The 18,137-nt window shown below is 40.3% G+C and overlaps 1 protein-coding gene and 1 long non-coding RNA gene across 2 annotated transcripts in view; one reads left to right on the top strand and one right to left on the bottom strand.

The window, feature by feature from the left end:
- Positions 1-4,154, bottom strand: part of SYNE1 (spectrin repeat containing nuclear envelope protein 1) — a 284,134-nt gene extending 279,980 nt beyond the window's left edge. Inside the window, 1 exon segment of the mRNA XM_056488586.1 lies at positions 3,695-4,154. The gene's annotated coding sequence lies outside the window, so the exon portion shown is untranslated.
- On the top strand, positions 3,349-7,721 carry LOC130251720 (uncharacterized). Its single transcript, XR_008840210.1, has 2 exons — positions 3,349-3,796; positions 6,523-7,721. It is a non-coding gene; the product is annotated as an uncharacterized LOC130251720 (long non-coding RNA).
- The last annotated feature ends 10,416 nt before the right edge of the window (positions 7,722-18,137 follow it).

Raw genomic sequence — 18,137 nt, forward strand, 5'->3', positions numbered from 1 at the left:
TTCAGGCCAACAGAGGAGTCTCTTTGTTAATTTTTTCTGACAGTTGAACTGCAAGTCTGCAGTTGTTCGCTTGAACCCAATGCAGCAGAAGTCAGTGAATACTGGAACTTACCCAAAGGCAATGGGACATAACTGTGCACCACATAAGATCATGGAAAATGCAATTTTGGCTCTGAAAGGTGTTTTTGATGGTTGAATATCAACATTGTCACTTAGTGCTTCCTTTCTCTACTGACAAAAAATGCACTGAAACAGGAACACTGAAACACAATGTTCTTTCTCACTGACCATCCAAACTCACAGTGACTTAACGTGCAGTAACTACTTGGAGGTATTGAAAATTGTTTTTCTAGAGGAGTTTGGGGCAGCAGAGAGATAGATTTAGATCCTTTCTGGAACTCCAGACTATTTTGGTTCATCTAGGTATCCTTAAGCATATTTTGGAGTTGAACATAAGTTTTTCATTATGCAGAAGCTTGAAGGTCTTGCAACAGCAATTAATAATTTGAAAGTTCAAGGTAATTTGCACATCTGACATTTAAATCTGTGGCATATATGGCACACAATCTTTGATGTTTTACCTACCACTGTACTCTATTATTTAAAAATTATTTGTAGGATCCTAGTTACGCACATACCTATGTATGTATTTGCATTTCAGCGAGTGTTTTATTATCTACTTTTTATTAGTTTTTTGTAAGATGGACAAAAATCCAGTGGTGTGATTTTTCTCCTGAAAGCTGTAATTCCATTTGAACAGAAAATTCAAACTGTTCAAGGAGAAAATAAAAGGCAGAGACTCGCTTTACTCAGGAAAATTGGCAGAGCACACATTTTTAGATACACGCAAAGAAAGGTCATTGAGACTTACTGATACAAAAAGTTAAAGACAGCATAAACTACAGTTTAGTAATCCTGTTATTGAAATTGTGCAAGAATGTATTACAGTTATATAGCTGTTGGAAATAGCAGGAGACTGGGATCAGTAGCTCATTACCTTCTACAAACACAGGATATAATCCATGCCTAAAAGAGCTTACTATCTGCGCAGACAAAGGGAGAGATTAAGATCAGAGGTCACAATACACAAGCAAATAGGACAGAGTGAAGTTCACATCTGAAGTGCAAGCCAGTTAATGGTAGGAAATTGTTCAGATTTTTCTTGTTTAGTACTGATGGCCCCTAGGAGTTCTGTGGCATAATATGATCTATAGCACAAGACTATTGCAGAGGTACATCTGCAGGAGAAAAAAAACAAAACAAAACAAAACAAACAAAACAAAACAAAAAAAAAAAAAAAAAAAAAAAAAAAAAAAACCAAACAAGAAAGACCACTAAAACAGAAAACACTGAAGCATCTCAGGAAAGGGTGGGTCAAACCCAGTTTGAGATAAGCAAGTAAGCGTCAGTTCTTTGGTATTCCTGCACATCTCCCAAGCATGCAACTTTGCTTAAGTATAACTTATAAGCAAGTGGCAGCCAACTGCCATACAAATGCAAAAGCAGAAACCCCTCTGTTTTTCCCTTTAAATCCTGGCTTTAGGTGAAACAAAGCCAGAAGTCCATTCATTTCAGATGTACACCACTGCTGCTAGTTTTGTGACCTCAAAGGAGACACAAGAACCCTTAAGTTTTGTCACTAGCTATGGTAATGAGTAAGTATAGAAACAATTGTTTATGTTTGATGTATGTAATTTCTCAATAACTACTGCCACTATATGATAAGAGAAAAAACTGAGCCACAACTGACTTCCTTTAACATAGCATAAGCAATGGGTTAACGTGGTGTCTTGTCCAAAGGGTGAGTGTATGTATGTTCCTCTTGGGACCAAAGCTCCGTAGACCCCCAGCAATCACTCTCACTGTTCTGGCCTTAAAGGTTCATGCCTTGTTCCTTGCCTCACCCAGGAAGATCCTCTTCATTGCCAGGAACTCTTACTCTCTTCTCAAATTTAATTACTAACAGAGTGCTGTTGTTCTTTCCCTATGTGCCTCTGCTCTCCCTGATCCAGTATCAAAGTTAGTTTCTTTGAGCAGTGTGCTTTCTGACAGGCTGTGTAAGAGACATGGTTCCAATGGAGTTGTTAAGCTCTTAAGATCCCAAAAAAACATCACTGAGGACACTTGTGTTTAATAAAGAGAAAGTAATGGTGCATGAAGGCATATAGTCATTACAAGATTCTTGTGTCTGTATTAATTACACAGTCCACTACTGAAATTTATTACAATAGCTTAAAGTAAAAATAGAATAAAATTTTTAAAAATCTCAAACGTATTTGGATTCACCTGTAAAATATGTAAGCACTGGTATTTTATATTCAGCAACATGGAATGTCCATTGACAGATATTATTTCTGAAGGTAATATTAAACAAACAAACCAAAGCAGACACTATGAACAGGAATTAAAGGGACAGGTGAGAAGAAAAGGGATTATTCCTTCTACATTCACATTTAACAGGGTTTGCAAAGATGAGGATTCAATCATTCCAACACGCAGCACCATGCTCATTCTGGAGAGCTCCCTTCTCGGGGCAAAGCGTCTGCTTTAAGGAATGTGTAAAACATTCCAAACGACAATGCCTGACTCTCACCGGGAAAGAAGTAACTCCAAAATTTTAACACTGTACCTGAGAAATCATGTTTTTTTTCATGTCATCCAGCAAACAAACATTTAGTATAATAAACAAAAAGCCTTTCTGTCTACCAATTAAAATTACCTAGCACCTTTTTTTTTCTGTCCAGTGACAACATGTTAACATAGCCCATCAGCATTTACAGCTTGGGATCTGTTTAGTGTTGAAGTGCACACAAGAATCACAGAAATAATTATCAGAGATCACGGAGAGCAGACAGTCCATCACTAGTACTACTACAGGAAAGCGCGCGCCTGTTAGGAGTCGTTCAACAGGCTCCGCACTAGAGGAGTTCTGGCAGGCAGCCAGAAACACCACACACCATTTCCCTACAAGCCACATAGGTATAAATCCCTCACAGCCAGACGCACCGGAGTTCCCCTCAGCATCACACATATGATTTGCATAAGTATTTCCTCAGCAAATTCCAATACCTGGTCTTTCGTAGCAGGTTACTAATATTCCTTACAAGCACTTTTCTTCAGCATGAATATGGTTGTCTAAATCCTAGTAACAACCTTGTCGGTGAGTATTTCGGCAGGTCTTACCTCCGGGGAGTTACCACACAAGCCAGGGAACATATGGGTTCTGTGCGTCTCTGTCGTGGTGCACTTGTCCTTGTTGCACCATCACTGCGTGCAACCCAGGCTAAAACTGGCTTCCCGGGAGCGCCCATCAATAGTCACATTTCCTTTGGTTAACTACGTTTTGGCCTGCAGTGTGTGACTGAGCATAAAACCGGCTATCTCTGCAACACACACGTACACGCACTTCAGGACGAGAACCACCACAGCCCCCCGCCGGGTTTGTCCGCTCCGAAAGGGCAAAACCTCAAACCCGCTCCGGAACGCGGCCAAACTCCGCAACCAGGCACCGAGTTTCGGATTCACCTCCAGGCAGTTCTGCGCAGGAGGCGGCTGGCGTGCAGCCGGCAGAGGCTGTGCCCCGTGGGACCCCGCTTCTTCCCGGCCGCGCTCCAGCCACTGGCGGGCTCAGCGACCGCGGCGGCCCCGCAGCCCCGGGCACCCCCCGCGCCAGCCCCGCGGCACCGCGCCCTACCTCCGCCCGCCGCTCCGCTCCGCGCCGCTCCGCGCAGCTGCCTGGTTACCCAGCACAACACGCCGCGCCGCCCCGCCCCGCCGGCCCGCGGCGAGGAAGCAGGTGCGGGGGTGGGGAGAGGGCGGGAGCGTGTGCGGGGTGCGGGGATGTGAGTGCGGGGTGCGTGTGTCAGGGTGCGTGTGCGGGGTGGGTGTGCGGCGTGCGTGTGAAGGATGCGTGTGAAGGATGCGTGTGTCGGGTGCGTGTGCAGGGTGCGTGTGCAGGTTGCGTGTGCAGGGTGCGTGTGAAGGATGCGTGTGCGGGGTGCGTGTGAAGGATGCTTGTGCGGGGTGCGTGTGCAGGATGCGTGTGCAGGGTTGTGTGTGCGGGATGTGTGTGCGGGGTGCGTGTGCGGGGTGCGTGTGCCGTACCCTTGCGGCGCCTCCCCGTGAGTGCGCGGCCGCCGCCGCCTGCGGGCTGCAGCCCGTGCCCCGGTGCCCGCTGTCCTTGCGCCCCGCCCCGCCGCGCCTGCAGCAGCAGCAGCAGCAGCAGCAGCAGCAGAGCCGGGGCAGCTTGTCCGGGGGCGGCTGCGCTGACCGCTGTGCCGGGGAGTCAGAGCATGAGACACCGGCCTCAGCCCCGAAGTGCGTTCTGGCCAGTAGCCGAAATACTCGGAGGACTGTATCGAGCTGTCGCTGCTAATTACTATTACTAGTTCTATTACTATTATTATTATTATTATTGCTGCGATATAGAGCGTGCTGTAGGGCATTACCTTTGGCGTAGGCTCCAGAGCATCATCACGCGTAAGGCAGAGAGCTGCACAAGCAAACTGGGACAGCAGCTCTTACATAACAGCAGCAGGACAGAAATATTCAAAGGAGCTGGCAAGACGGTCTGCCACTTTCGAGCTCTAACCACGCTAACCATGCAACAGTGCTTGTGCCCCCAGTATAAAACGTGATTCTGCCTCTTCCAAAGATATTGCACAATCCCTGTGACTGATTTTTGCTTTTTCCCTCCTTCATTTTAATTGATACCATTAAGGCTAGCTCCATGCAGGAGGCAGAAGGATATTTTTCTGCTTGAGAGATGGATCATCTCTGGTCTGTGTCATTGGGAAAAAAACCCACTCATTTGGAGCCGAAATGGAGAAGTTGGGAGAAGCAGTGCCAATGAGCCTCTTAGTTTTCATCGTTTCTGGCAGTGCTGCAGTGATTCTACAACATTAGCATGCAGGGTGTTTACTGAGTGGATGGATAAAATCTGAGTTAGAGGCAGCAGAGATTACTCAGCATCACCCTGTCCTTTAGCACCAGTCATGTTAACATTGGTGCTACCCTCGTGATATGAACACTTACACTCATGGCACCTATCCCAACACTATGCAGTTATGGATTGCACACTTGGAGCCAGGGTCCTGTGTGGAAGAAGCAGACATACCAGGAGCTAAAGCAAGAATTCATGTGACACTGGGATATACATATCTAGGTCACCTCCAGCCATCCACAAAAATTACCTCTTTCTGACAATGAGTGTAACCAGGCATATTGGGCCTGAAATTTTCCTCCTTTTGAAGGGTTATGGGATTTTTTGTTTGTTTGGTTGGGGGGTATTGGGGGGTGTTGGGGGACGGGGGGAGAGAGTGTGCAGGAGGGGAACTGAAAAGCTTTTCCCATCTAATTTTTCTTACCTCTTTGTTCTTCTTCTCTGCCTTACCCCATGCCAGTTGCAGCACCAAAAATGGCAAAGGAAGAGGATGCTAACATGTTTCAGAGTTCCCCCTTTCTACATGTATCTTTTTGCTAAAAAAAAATCTTCACTTTGCTGCGTCTTCTGGAAAATATTAACTTATTTTTCTAGGTTAAGAGTATGAATATTCACTTGAATGAGAGCATCTTTTCTGCAGAAGCTCAGACTTCATATACCTAATACTACTATTGTTTGAAGCAGTTCAGCAAAATACTTGTTAGCTTCAATGTCAGCACTAAATGCTGTGCTGTATGTTTTAAAAGCTCAGCTAGATACAAAGTTGTCTGTGCTGTCCTAAGGACAATGTATTTGTCATTATTACTTTTTATATTTTGCTTTTAATTGTTAAAAAGACATTATCTGAAACTGTTGCCTCTTGGGTATGTGTAAATATCTTTTCTGCAAGGACAAGCGATTAGAATTGATAATATATAGCATCCTCAAGGGCTGTTGCTTTTAGCTGAGACATGAAGAGGTCTTTTTCACTGAAGAACTTTGGGCACTCTTCCTCAAAAGAGAAATACTGCCTATAAAAGAGGTACAGTAATGTTTCGGTTTGCCTCAGTATTGTATCACTCTCTATTTGGTCCAGTTTTGGTTGCCAGACTTCAAAAAATATCTTAATCAGGTAGAGAAAATCCAGAGGACAGCCATGGGAACGGTGGAAAGTTTAGAACACTTAATCGAAAATAAAAGTCTGAAATTGTTATTCAATCTAGAGATTAAAAACTGGCATGAGGTATAAAAACATTCTAAAGGAGCACTAAAAGGAAGGGAATCATTCTCAGTATGCACAGTACATAGGACAAGAAGTAAACTACTTGCTGTGGTATTGTCATATCAGAAACAAAAAATTTAGTAGGAAATGAAGTTTCACACCATATACCATAAGAAAGAAGTGAAACTGGAGTTGTGGAAGATATTTAAGCTCAGACTAGACAAGTGTCATCCTGGGAGGCATTTTTAGTTTTTTGATACTTTGTCAGCGTGCAGAACGGGCTGTCTCTGTAAGTGTCTTGATCTCTTTTGAGTCCATTTGCTGTAACTGTGGATGCTAAGCCTGGCTTGAGTAAAAGAGCATACCCTTCTTCTTGCAGGTTTTGCAGCAAGCAGTGGTTGCCACTTCCTTCCTGTCCTAAACTGCCACACTATCTGTGTACAACCTGGAAGCATTGCCACACACCTCCTGAGAGATGAGTGCAGTTCTACGTCTGGTTTTCATGTACTGTATCAGATATAAATGTATAAACATGTAATCAAAGAACCATACCAAGTGAACAAAGACTTGTAAGATCATCAAGTCCTACTCTTGACCCAGTCCAAGTTTACTACTTCACTGATTCCCAAAGAATCACATCTACATGTCTTTTAAATACCTCCAAGGTCAGGGAATCAATGATTTGTCTGGGCAGCCTATTCCAGTGCACAACCCTTCCCACAAAGAAATTTTCCTAATATCCAATCTAAACCTCCCCTGATGTATCTTGAGGCTGTTTCTTCTTGTACTATCACTTATTAATAAGGAGAAGAGACTGACACCCATCTTGCTACAACCTCCTGGCTCAGATTCAGTGGGTCTTGACCAGCATCCCAGGTCCTTTTCTGCCAGTCCACTTTCCAGCTACTCTTCCCCAAGCCTGTAGCACTGCCTGGGGTTGTTGTGCCCCAGAGGCAGGACTTGGCACTTGGCCTTATTGATTTGCCTCAGCCCATTGATCCAGCCTGTCCAGATCCCTCTGCAGAGCCCTCCAGCAGATCCGCACTCCCTCCCAGCCTGGTGTCTCAGGTGCAAACTGACTGAGGTAGCGCTTGATCCCCTCACCCAAATCACTGATAAAGATATTAAATGAAGGAAAGGAGCTGACCCCAGTGCTGAGAGCTGGGGAACACCACCTGTGGAGCACCACATTTATCTCTGAGCCAAAGCTCTCTGCTCAGCCAGGGCGGTCCTTCCTGCTGGCTCATCTTTCAGCACACTGGGACAGCCTGCTCCTGCACATTTAGGATTTCCTTCCTGAAGAATGACTACCCTTCCTGGACTCCTTTGCCTTTCAGGACTGCCTCCCAAGGGACTGGCAACCCATCTCCTAAACAGGCCAAAGTCTGCCCTTCAGAAGTCCAAAATACCTGAAATCTCTCCCTACTTCTCCAAGAATCTATACACTGCAAAACTGCATGATTTTTTTTTTTTTCTACATAGTTTTGTATGTTGTACTTAAGTGTTTATATTTTCTATTTGAATGTAACAAAACCTGGGTGAAGTAACTTTGAAAATAAAATGAAGACACAACTAGAAGCCAGAGAATATATTCCCTTTAACATGAATTGTACTGAACTACATGAAATATAGCAACACACCATTTCACTTCCCTTCCATTGTGCTGAAATAAATAAATAGTGTGGGATGACATTACACAAAATTATGTGGGAGTGGAAAAAAACAGGAAAAAAATCATCTGCTAAACTAGTATATTATACTGTGATATGTGTTGCATTCTTGTAAGTGAAGTTATAAAAATTATAACAGCTTAGAGATAATTAGGATTTATATGTACTGAATGAGCTCAGTCTAGCATATGGCAAGAGTCAAACTAAAACAAATGGCATTTATTTCTAGTGTTAGTCACCCCATTTTTGTCAAGAAAGTAATTATATCCTTTCAAAATGTATTGTTTTGACATTTTTCTCTTGTTTATGCTTCACAAGTTACACTAAATTGGAAAAAAATACTAAAATTTCAAACTTCTATACAAGATTGAAAAGGGGATACCCCAATATTGTCTAAAATAGGCTCAAAGGTTATTACTTGAAGGTGTTAATTAAGCAGAAGAACTGCCAGCCTAGGAATTCCACTGGAAGCTGCCCAATCCAGCAGCTGAATAGCAGCAAGGCAGCCACAGGTTCCCGACCCCACATCCATCCAGCAGCAAAGCTGAGTGTGCTCAGCTCCCAGCAGGTGCTCCTCATATCAGTGTGCATGCACAGGGATGTGTGGCTGCATGCACAGCTCAGCAGGGACCAAAACCACAGTGCTCATGCTGACACTGGTCACAGGGTCAGCCTGATCCTGCCTTACCAGGGTGAAAGCCTGAGAGCAGAGTATGCATGCAAGTCCCTATAGAGCCATAAAGGGTGACCCCCTCCTGCAGCTGATGTTAAACACTCCATTGTGCCAGCATTTAGCCCCTGGATCCCAGTCTGCCGAGCTCCAGAAGCCTGAGCCCTGCTCCACTTGCAGGTAAAGACACATCAGCAAACACCACTGCTTTTTACAGGACACATGTTAACCCCTTAGCCTTTCACCCTTGTGCCTCCAGCCCCTTGTGTGTTGTGGAGATGAAGCTTTAAACACATAACCTAACATTTTCTATCAATGCTTTGGCATAGGAAAACAATTTTAAAAAATTAAACAAAATCAGTTTAAAAATTCAGATGAACATAGTAAGAGTAAATTCCTTGTAATGAACCAGTAGTACAAAGCAATCATGATCAGATTGTGCCACCCTGTGGACTGTATCAAAGTGCTGTTTCCTTTAGTGCTGGGCTAAAAACATGCTGCAGGAACAGGCCAAGAAATTCTCAGCCACCAAAGCAAAAGTAATTTTGAGTCTCCTTACATTCCAACAGAGACAAGATATCTTTTTGAACTGTGCCTTTGAACAGCACTGGGCAGATTTTCAGCTGGCACCAATCTCAAACAAACGTGGACAAATATCTTATCAGGAAAAGTCATAATACCTTGGTGAATTATTTTCCTGTTATGTAACACAGGCAGAATAACTGCATTTCTTTACTTGCTTGGAGATACCTGTGTGAACAGAAAAAACAATCTATCTTAAATGATAAGGAAATCAAAATAATTACTGCTCTGAATATTACAATATTGCAGTCAAACAAAAAATCCATGTGGTAAAAATAATAAACAAGATGGAAACCACAGCGTATGACAGTGGCCACAGCAAAATGATGATTTGGAGACTAAAATAAAAGGCTAACCTGGCAGGAAGAGAGGGCTCATGGGTAAGTTGGGGCCATTAGACAATGTGGAGCTGTCTTTTAGCTCTAATCTGAAGGGAGATCTAAACAGAAATGGAGAACAGGGTATTTGATAAGGAATGAGAAGCTCAGTGTGCCACATGAGGCAGCTACAGCATCTTACAAGAACAAACTGATGTTGCCAAAACATGAGAAGGCAGGTGGTATCAGTCAGATTGGAGAAAGCATTATTTTGCTAAGAAGAAATGAATTTTTAACATCTTTGATTTGCTTAGTTGTTATAAGCAGCATATGGGTCTAGTGGGAGGCTAATCTCCCTGTAATACAGTATCTACCTAGAGGAAACCCTGGACCATGGTTTTTCCTAATCTGTAATTAATATATTTAAGAGTCTCATGATCACTATTATTACTCAGCTATTGGCTGACTGAAAATGGCAATTCTCTGTCACTGTCAGTATGCTTGGAGTTTCAAAGCTGTATTTTCTGACTTCTATAGTGATTTGAATACAAAATTATTAAATATTAAAATTAAATATCTAAAGTATGTCTAGTACAGTAAATTTTTTAAATGACAAGGTATGGATCTGAGCCACTAAACACTTTCACTTGTGAGTGAAAGAATTTATACAAAAGCTTTCCTGACCTCATTTTGGATATACCTTAAACTCATTAAGTAAAAGTACCATCTTGGTATTCATGTGAGCTTCCAAGGGCAGAAATCTGCCATCTCTGTGAAATTAATGTTCTCAGATATTATTTTCTATCGTTTGATGTTTACAGGTAGCACCAGAAGTTCTTTTATGAGACATCAATGTTTTTATCGTGTTCATTTTCATTCAGGAACTTGAAGCTCTATGTCTAGTCTAATAGCATATAATGAGTAGGAAGCATGTTGTTTTCTGTGAAAACAGATGGTGTTGTTTAAAACAGCATTGCAATTTCTGTGAAAAAATGCTTATTTAGAATAAGAGTTTTAAGAATAATATAACATAATAAAGAGACAATGAAAAATAATTGTGCAAAAATCTCTCTTATACAGAGGCAGGCACGAATTTTATTAACAAACATTTTCTGAATTGGTAGATCAAACCTAAGAATGAAATTATAAGATTTCTAAATGACCAGTAGCAAGGCCAAGCAATGTTGAAAGAATAAGTTATCATGCCTACAAAGTGGCTTTTTTTTTTTTCCCAAAATTATGTGCTACCCATCTCTTGGCTTTAACTGTGTAACTGTGTCCACTGTTTCAGTGCTATGCTTTATCCTGAAGGTGGCTGCAATTTCACGTGAGTCATTCATTCCTACAATATCTGAATATTTTTTCACTGAATGTTTTCAATATTTAGCTGTAACTACAAGGAAATTAGGTAGTTTCAAAATCTTGCAACATTTATTTCAGAAATATACTGGTGCACAATACAAAAATACAGAATGCACTTTAAATTCATCACAATAATTATTCAGTAAATATTTCCATTAGGCAAAAAGTCCCCAAGGGAACTCCTTCTTTCTACCTTAATGCTTTGGGTGAATATCTTTTCCTGTATAGACCAAATCATTGTTGAATGTTGTTCTTGGGTGAACAAACAATCTTCTGGAAGTTTTTCTGTTGTAAAAAATCTCTTGTAACTGTGTCTTTTCAACCTCCAAAAATTAAGTTTTATAGCTGAAAGAGAAGCTCAGACAGCCCACTGGTGGTTTATATCCTTACAGGGTTTTATTTCAAACTGCTGGTATCACCTTTTATAAAACTGCTCCTCTGTGTTATGGGGACCACTATGCAGCATTTGCAGATGCCTGTCAGAGACAAAGCTATGGTGTTAAGGCCCAGATGTTTTCAGCTCCTCCATGCTTATTTCTGGAGATTTCATAAACATTTTCTGTTCTCCAGAGACAGATTTTATTGTTGTTTACACAGATTTTGTAAAATTCTGTCAGAGCTGAACAGCCTGGGTTTGTATTCATGTTGCTTTGGTAGGGATGACTATACCAGCCACTGTTCTGATTATCACCTCTGACTTTGAAGTGCAGAACCCTAGAACTAAAAGGGCAGCCTGGACCACCAACACTGCATCTCAGACCTGCCACGGACTCATATCCTCTGGACACAGAAGAGAGCAATATGGTCAGTAGTGGTCTCACCTCAAAATTCCCGTTGCAACTCCAGTCAGCTCAATCCATCCCAGGAAAATCCAAAAAGATTTCATTCTGAGGTCAGCCTGCTCATTTTATTGACTGTGCTTCAAAATAAGGAAACAGCAAGCAGTTAATCACCCAGTCAGCGTGTATATTCTATGATTTTATCTGAAGATCAGATTTAGGTTGTCATCACTATACAAGAATCTTTCATAATATATTCCTGAGAATTGGCAACATCCATGGTTTCAAAAGACATGTGACTTATCTTTGTTTTCAAAACTGGAAAGTGGAAGCATTCTTGCTGACATTAATTCCCCTCCTCCTGCTTCCCCTTACAATTTCTGATGGTTGTCTAGTTAATGGAGTCTCCTCTTATTTTTTAAATCTCATTCTGTGCCTGTCCTGACAGTCTTAGGACTATTCCCTGATCAGTCCAAGTATCTTTGGTCAAGATCAAGTGATGTTATTTGAGAGGGTTAGCAGTCATTCCTGATGTATGTCCTTTAATTCTACATTTTAGTCTTACTGTGCTTTCTTTCTTACTGTGCTTTCTTTCAGAAGTTTCCTAAGTTTGACTGACCCATGTTAAGTACTTGTGTTGTTGAATGCTTTGCCTTTGCCTTAACAGTTTCATTTCTATAATATTTTCCTCATCTCTCATACTTTTATTTCTGATATTTTCAGTCATTCAGATCATGACAGATCAGTACATGTGATTCAATTTACTGATGCAGTTTGTGTTTGCTAAATATCTGTTTCAGAATTCCTACATCTTAGATGTGCTTGTCTCCCAAGGCCTTTACAGAATACATCAGGAATTGTTCCACTGAAAGTTTCATCATTGTAAAACTGAAAGTATGCATGAAAGTGCACGTGCATTCTTCAAGGAATACCAAGCTCCTGGTACTTACTGGTAAATGATTTTCTACATCTGGAGTTTCTGCAGTCACTCTGTGCTTGGATGCCTGTGTCCACAACCTCTCACCCTTACAGCACAAGATTTATTCAGCTTACTCTCCTTAATGGCAAGCTATCTGAGAGCAGTAAAAATTAATGACCTGCAGTACAAAATGGTTAAATTAATTATTCACCAGTTTCCAAAGGACCATAATTGCATTTCCATTCTCTGTGGAGTTCTCCAATTAGCTTGCTGAGGGACCGAGGTGCTCAGTGGTGTGGAGGTTAAAAATACAGAAGTTTGTGTGGATTCTCAGGAGAGAGGGAGTAGGGGGCATTGTCAGAGGTGGCTAGGATGGCTTTGTGGGTGAGGGTGAGGGCAAAGGTTTGGGGGTTTTATGACTCTGGAAAGTTCTGGGATGACTGGAAGGAAAGTATATGTGGGAGGAATGACTACTGCAATCTTTCATCAGACCAAAATCCTGTAATTAGTTTGGGACATAACTTCTCTGGGACTCATAGATATGCTGAGGGAAGAACAGTTTTAATGACATGGCTTCTATCTTTTTCCCACTTAAACATGATCAAGTACCTGCTTTTACTCTTGATTACTTCTCTATTTAAGACAAGGTCAGACAAACAGGTTGCTGCCAGTCACAGCAGTAGTAATGGTCCTTCTCTAATAAACTGCAGCTCAACAAGCAAGGCAAGCAGGACAGACCTGGCAAACAAGCTGAAATTTCTTTAACCCTTTCATGCTGCTGTCAGGGGAAGGGCAAAGAAAATGGACAAAAATAAATTTTAAAAAATTAATGGAAACTTGCACTCTTGCTTTTCATTGTGATATTTTCCTGCAGAGTACAGGAAAAAATAATTTGCAGGAAAAAAAAAAAAGAAGAAATGCAAATCATCTAGTCTCACTGTAATTTTTCATTACAAAACTTAAGTAAAACAGAGCTGGGATTGACAAATGGGAAGCCTCAGGAAAACCTTAATAAGAATAATTAATTACAAAACTAAGCAAGATAAGTTGGCATACAAAGCATTGCCCGTGGAATTTATAGTCCTCAAAACCTCCACTTTCAGTGCTATGAGGTATTGTTGTACTCCTTGTACTTTTCTGAATGGTTGATCTTGGTTTCATATACTTAAGACATTTTGATGCCATGTAAATTTGAATTGTCTGACAGTAAATCAAAAGTACTGTAACAGAGGAATCCAAGTCCAGCTAAATTCATGGGTGGCATTTCAAGCTTGTTGAATTTATAGGAATACACCATAGATACACCATGGCTATGGTGTGATCCTGTCAATCAGAGGATGGGAAGATTAAACATTCATGATTACTGAAAAGGCAATTTCCTTCAATTGTTCATCATGCCTCCATTCTTAACCTTTCCCATAGGATTTCCTCTTGCTCTAAACTTAAGAAATTTTTTTTTACTAGACTTTTTATGCTAGTAGTAAACTGATGAAGGGGACTATAATTGTCAAGCATTTGTTGTTGTTTTGCTTCATGGTATGACTCAGAAAGCAGCTTTTGACTGTAACAAGCCATTTGGCTAGAAAAATGAAAGAAGAATTTTCAATCTGTTCATCTATCAAACAAATGGAGTCATGAAAACTAAGCAATATGTCCACATTAAACCTTACTGAATCAAACCAAAATGGTATCTGTGGTGGTGTATGGTTACTAAAGGACTATTTTTTGTGACTAGCCTGGTAGACCAGATATAGGTCTAGAAAGAAATAATTAAGTGATCCAGATATAATACCTAAGACTGGGGAAAAATCTTATTTTTAAATTACCCTGGATTTTTTTTTAACATTAGAATCTATAGAATTAACGTTGGAAACAGCCCTGAACTGATTAACAGCAAAGATTTTGTTCTTACCATCATTCTATTCTTATTTTTGAAAAATATTTCAGATATTTAGGAGCTATAAATACCGTCTAGAGGGTAATTTTCCCATTTCACACCTACTATGGTATCTCATTATATTTAGGGATATTTTCATTAGCAATTAAGTGATTGCATTAGGCTCTTACCTAACATTTGTAATGAAATAACTGCAGGAACCCTTTCCACTAAAATGGCTATAGAAATGGTCATAAGAAACTTTTTTTTTCTTGTAGTAAGGGAATGCTGCATGATAAATCCATTAAATTACGTGTGGCTACTTGGGAAAAAATACAATTCTGCTTCTAAACAGTTTGTGAATTGTAAAGGTAAGTGAGACTTGCTGCTCACCAGAAGACTGATGTCTTGTGAAAGAGAAGTATCTCTCAGCATGAACAAATACAGCTACATCTGTGAATATTATTTCAATGAAATGATAAATTTTAGAGCATCCTAGGGAGTGGAGAAATGGATTCCATTTTGTTCCATCTTTTTAACAGCAGATTGGACAGAATACAACAGCAAGAGATGATTTTATCATCCAGTACTGGTAGGTGGAGGTAAAATTTTCAGTTCAACTGTAGAACTCCATCAGTTACCACCAAAGTGTTAAAATAAAATTCTTGTCATACTGAATTGCTTTTGGGTGTTGTTTCTTTCTGTCCCCTTACTTGGTTCCCTTCTTAGGGGGCAGAAGAAAGAATAGCAGAGCAATCTGAGTTAAGGTAATGACTTTACTAAATGTCATGCTTCAGCACTACATCTCAGGATTTTCAGGGAGCAGAAATGAATGGAAAGACTCAGATTTATTGCCCTGTCCTTTGCCCTCTAGCATCATAGATGAAGACAAGGAAATGTTGTAGTCTAAGAACATAATGGCAAATCTCTTTCCTAGATAGTAAGTTTATGCAAAACTGACAAATTTATCCACTAGATAAACATTTTCCACCTTTTGGAAAGCATATTGGTGGATTTAATTTTCATCTGCTGTGTGGGAAGTGGGTTCACAGGATGCATTTGTAGGAGAACTAACAATGAAGAAGGATTTTTTGGCTTGCTGACTCCAGTTTTCTGCCCCTAATAGCAATCATGTCAAATAATCCTTTTTAGTTATTTGTGAAAATTCAACTTGAAGGTTGAAACTAGATGAGTTTATGCCTCCATTCTAATTTCCTGTGAGTAAAGAAATCTTAGATAACAACATTACCTTGTTTTCTTTTCTCCTGGGATGGTTACTGCCAATTTAGTTTCCTGCTAAAAATTTGAGTTTGGGTCTTTCAACTTTCCAAATTGCTAGTGTCATGTAGGCCAGCACAAAATATCAAGCAATCTGCTAGATAGGAAACAGTGAGAAAGGAAGTCCCTGACTTTCTGTTAGCCTCAAACAGCTCATCCTTGTCCCCTCCCTCTTTCCCCTCTTGTGTCCCTGAGGATTTCACCCATTACTGAGGTGTGCAGATGGACTCCCACAAGCCCCATGATGCCAACTCTCAGCATCATCCTCCCCAGCTAGCACTTGCCTGTGGGAATTCAGTACCAAGATGCTAAAACTGTCTTCTGCCCATGTGACTTACCACTATTGCTTCTAGCAGCACCAACTGCCCTGGGGTGATTTTGAGATACATTTTATTTAAAATATATATACCTGAATCAAAAATACTTTTTTCTTTTTTTTATTTTTTCCTCTGACCTTAAGTTTAACTGAAACTCAGTTAAACTGAAAATCAGTGCTGAAATGCAGCAACATAAAATATATTTTGCTGTGTAGCCTCTTTTAATCCTCTCCTCCTTTCCTTTTCCACCCACACATAAATACACACAGTCTTCAACATCACAAATACAATGAAGAAAAACAGGAATCAGAAAGTGCCCAGTTGGCAGGAGGGGAGTACTCTCCTCAGCCTCTTTTTATGTTTCTCAGTCTTCTTTTCTGAATAATATGACTTCCACATTAGGGAAAAAGTATGGTTTCAGAGTTTTGAGTTGAATATTGTACCTAAAAATATTACACATGTTCCAGTAAATAAAAAGAATATTCATGTACTGCACAGTGACAGTGTCTTCTCAATCACATAGTGGTGCATAATTAGCAAAGAGGAATCTTCTCTTTATATTGTCTTTAGTATAATCATTAGGATTTCACAGCTCCCAAAAATACTGAATGTCTGAAATACTCATGAAATTCCTACCCACGATTCTTTCTCTAAAAAATATGGAGGAAATTTAGTAACAACTAACACACTCCCAGAAACCAATGAGTTTTCTAGATGGGGGTGTTACTGCAGCCACATTTCATTTCATGGCAGCCAGATCATATTGAAAGGTGTATTCTGATAGAGCCACCAAGTGGCAGCAGGACATTTAACCTGCAGCTGGTAAACTGAAGAACTTTGCTGTCTGAACTTGAAGCAAGTCATTAAAGCCAGTAAAGTCAAGATGTAGTTTTTCAGCCCTTTGTCACATTATGAGCAGCATTTAGCATTGATAGTTTGATGGCAGACAGGAACATTTTTCATCACTGGTCAAATAAAAAAAAACTCCTGAGTTTTTTTCTTCATGCATCCGGAGAGCTGTAAAACTACCCAAGGACAAATATGAGGCTGCTGAAATATGAAACAATTAAAGGAAATCCCAGTTTAAATCATGATCTCCAGATGGAAAGTGTAAAAAAAAAAAAAAAAAAAAAAAAGAAAAAGAAAAAGTTTCACTGGATGCTCATTCTATTCTTCTTCTTTTTTTTTTTTTTTTCCAGTGAACTCTGCTTTCATTTCAAATAAGATTTTGTGGGTTCATGCAGGAGAATTCAATATATATATCTGTGTTTCCTAGGGATTAGGACTAGTGCTGCAGTAAATTCAAAGCACCTCCCCTAATTTAACCACTACATTCAAAACCCTTAAGGACAGAACTAAATTAGTCTTTTCAAAGAGTAAAAGACTGCTCATTTAGTTGGAATTGAACTCACATCAGTAATGCATTTGACATCTCATCATCTACATACCCCCATATCCCATCAGTCAGAAGTGACAGTTGTCAGTATAATGAAAGATGATGAGCATTTTTACCCATGAGGGTACCTTGAGCTATGATGATTTTATTTTCAGGAAAAGATACTACTCAATAAAGAAAAATGAAAGAGTCTGTGGAGTTACCAGTAAAATATATTTCTGCAATACTCAGAAAAAAAAATTAAAAAAAAAGAGAAAATAAATTAGTCTAACACTTAAAATAATAAATTGAGAGTCTATGACTTATCAATCTCCTTTAGCTTTTTGGTGAAGATTTCACAGGTTTCCTGGAGAAGTTGTGGAAACCCCATCCTTGGAAGTGTTCTAGGCTGGGTTGGATGTGGCTTTGAGCAACATGGTATAGCAGGAAGTTCCAACCCTGACAAGGCAGAGGGATTTGAACTAGAAGATCTTTAAGGTTTTTTTCAGTCCAAACCATTGTATGAGTCTATCTCAGGATATGTCATGCTGTACCCCTTTCAGATAAATTCTGCTGCCCAAACTAGCAATTCTTCCTTTCCCTTGCAAGAGTAAATAGTGGAAAGACAGTTTGGAACAGACCTGGGAGAGCCTCCTGCTCAGCAAGTCAGTTTAAACCCACATCACCTTCATTAATTTAAAACTTTATTTGCTGCAAGTTGCTGATAGACATTATGGGTGTATCACAGGTAACACTTCTGGTTGTGCAGCTTCTCTAATCTGCTGCTTGTTTCTGAGGAAAACAAGAAAACTCTCATCTTGGAACACTGTCAAGGTGAAAACTGTCCCA

The sequence above is a fragment of the Oenanthe melanoleuca genome, chromosome 3 (assembly GCF_029582105.1).
Source record: "Oenanthe melanoleuca isolate GR-GAL-2019-014 chromosome 3, OMel1.0, whole genome shotgun sequence".
NCBI classification, from domain to species: domain Eukaryota; kingdom Metazoa; phylum Chordata; class Aves; order Passeriformes; family Muscicapidae; genus Oenanthe; species Oenanthe melanoleuca.